This window comes from Lolium perenne, chromosome 3 (assembly GCF_019359855.2).
Source record: "Lolium perenne isolate Kyuss_39 chromosome 3, Kyuss_2.0, whole genome shotgun sequence".
Lineage (NCBI taxonomy): Eukaryota > Viridiplantae > Streptophyta > Magnoliopsida > Poales > Poaceae > Lolium > Lolium perenne.
The window spans coordinates 182370872-182374268 of NC_067246.2; positions in this window are offsets into that span (position 1 = coordinate 182370872).

Sequence of the window (3397 nt, forward strand, 5' to 3'; positions counted from 1 at the left end):
GATGAATGTCTTTGTTGGTTATCCCAGAGAATTGATTGGGAATTCTTCCCACTATGTAGACAAAGACAAAAGTGTTTGTCAATGTTTCTTATTTCCAAGAAATTGTTTCTAGTGAAGTATTTGAGTGGGAGGACAATATAATTTGATAAGGTTTATGAACCTGAGAATAATGATCAGTGTAGCGCAGCATCGGAAATTGATTCCGGAAGCGACCACGACGATCATGGCTCCCATGACTACAAAGTGTTTTAGCCATGGAAATCGAAGTACATATTGAACCTTGTAGGTATGGTTTACTTTGTGATCAAATAAATGATTTGTGGACAAAGGATTGATTATGAACAATGATAAACCAACTACAAACAAAGAAGCTATGATGGGCCCTGACTCCGTTAAAATGGCTATACGCCATGAAATCCAAGATAGATGAATACTTTTTGAAAGTAAATGGATCTATAAAATTGATGGACTTGGATGAAATATCCTTGAAGAAGCTTGACTTGTCGAAAAGTTGTTTACGACAAAGTTCAAATAGTTGACTACAACAAGATTAGATCTTCCGTAGCAATGCTTATAGTCTATGTGGATTATTCTAGTAATCACTACATATTTCTTTTATGAGATATGTTAGTAGGATGGCAAAATACATTACTTATCAGAAGTGTGTATTAAAGGTGTATACAAGATCCAACCAAGAGTTTTGCTGGTCCGTGGAATACTAGATAAGTATACGAACTTCAATTGGATGAAGTAAGAATCACGGAGTTAGAATCTTCACCAGATGAAATAGTCAAAGAGTTTTTTGATTTCATCAGAAACGATGAAGAGGCTTGCATTTGCAAGAAATTAAGTGGGAGCGCTAAGACATATTTATAATACTTTATGTAGGTGACATATAGTTGGTTATAAATGATGTAATTATATACTTGATTAAAAGGTTTCATTGAGAAATTAATTTCTATGAAAGGATATGGACTGAAACATATCTAGTGTCAAGATCTATGAAGATAGATTGAAACACATAATAAGTTTAAGTCAAAGTACATAGAATGGATATTGAAGTAGTTCAATATAGAAATATTAAGAAAATGTTCTTGTCATGTGAAGGATTAACAAGACTTGAGTATGTCTGACACTCGATGAGTAAAAACACATGAGTGATTTTAGATCACGAATAATATGTACACAATCAGATATCATGTGCTATAAAGTGTTATGAGCATATACCAGAATGATTCATATGATGATCATTGGACAACAGTAAGAATATCCTTGAGTACTTTAGAAGAACTAAGGATATATATATATATATATATTTGTATGAAGAAATGACAAACAAATCGCTGTAAGGTGTTACACCGATATTGGTTTTGTCACATATAAAATATAATTTCAATCTCAAATTAGACTAAGTATTGTTTAAAAGGTAGCACAATGAGCTAGAAGTAGTGTATGCTAGATTTAGAAGAGTTCTAAATATTGTGACGGATTCTACAAAAGAAGGCAGAGTATGTCATTGTTTTGACAATGACAAAGGATGTTAAGTCAAGAGGTTCTTTGAGAACTTGGTGTAGTTCCGACAGAGTCAGAACTTTGAAGCTATATTGTGTGTGACAATGTTAGTGACATATTTCAGACCGCGGAATTAAGGTTCCACCAGAAGACCAAACATATTAAATGCCGACTCATTTGGAAATGAGTGACGCGTTGAGACGCAAATGAATTACAAAATACATATGGTTCTGAGCATGTCAGATCCGTTGACTAAAACCTCTCCCGTGAGCAAAACATGATAAAGCACCGGAAGGCCAAGGTGTTATATCTTTACAAATGTAAACTAGATTATTGACTCTAGTGCAAGTGGGAGACTGAAGGAGATATGCCCTAGAGGCAATAATAAAGTGGTTATTATTTATATCTTTATGTTTATGATAAATGTTTATATATCATGCTATAATTGTATTAACCGAAACATTAGTACATGTGTGATATGTAGACAACAAGAAGTCCCTAGTATGCCTCTTAAACTAGCTTGTTGATTAATGGATGATTAGTTTCATAATCATGAACATTGGATGTTATTAATAACAAGGTTATATCATTATATGAATGATGTAATGGACACACCCAATTAAGCGTAGCATAAGATCTCGTCATTAAGTTATTTGCTATAAGCTTTCGATACATAGTTACCTAGTCCTTATGACCATGAGATCATGTAAATCACTTATACCGGAAAGGTACTTTGATTACACCAAACACCACTGCGTAAATGGGTGGCTATAAAGGTGGGATTAAGTATCCAGAAAGTATGAGTTGAAGCATATGGATCAACAGTGGGATTTGTCCATCCCGATGACGGATAGATATACTCTGGGCCCTCTCGGTGGAATGTCGTCTAATGTCTTGCAAGCATATGAATGAGTTCATAAGAGACCACATACCACGGTACGAGTAAAGAGTACTTGTCAGGAGACGAGGTTGAACAAGGTATAGAGTGATACCGAAGATCAAACCTCGGACAAGTAAAATATCGCGTGACAAAGGGAATTGGTATTGTATGTGAATGGTTCATTCGATCACTAAAGTCATCGTTGAATATGTGGGAGCCATTATGGATCTCCAGGATCCCGCTATTGGTTATTGGTCGGAGTGAGTACTCAACCATGTCCGCATAGTTCACGAACCGTAGGGTGACACACTTAAAGTTGGATGTTGAAATGGTAGAACTTGAATAAGGAATGGAGTTCGAATATTTGTTCGGAGTCCCGGATGAGATCCCGGACATCACGAGGAGTTCCGGAATGGTCCGGAGAATAAGATTCATATATAGGAAGTCATATTCCAAGTTTGGAAATGATCCGGTGCATTTATGGCAGGTTCTAGAAGGTTCTAGAAAAGTCCGGAAGAAATCACCATGGAAAGTAGAGTCCCGAAGGGACTCCACCTTGCATGGCCAGCCAACCCTAAAGGGGAGGAGTCCAAGATGGACTCCCCTAGGGTGGCCGGCCAACCCCCCTCATGGAAGGGGGGAATCCCACCCCAAGTGGGATTCCCACCTTGGGTAGGTTTTCCTACATATGGGAGGTTTTAGTGTTGGGGTCTTATTCGAAGACTTGGACTAGAACTCTTGGGGCTTCCACCTATATAATGAGGGGCATAGAGAGGGGGCTGACCACTTCAGGCCTCAGCCTTGGCCGCACCCCTTAGAGGGCCGGCGCCCAACCCCTCTCTCTCCCCAAACCCTAGCGGTCTCTCTCCTCCACCACATCCCGCACGCTTAAGCGAAGCTCCGCCGGATTTCTCCACCACCACCGACACCACGCCGTCGTGCTGTCGGATTCAAGAGGAGCTACTACTTCCGCTGCCCGCTAGAACGGGGAGGTGGACGTCGTCT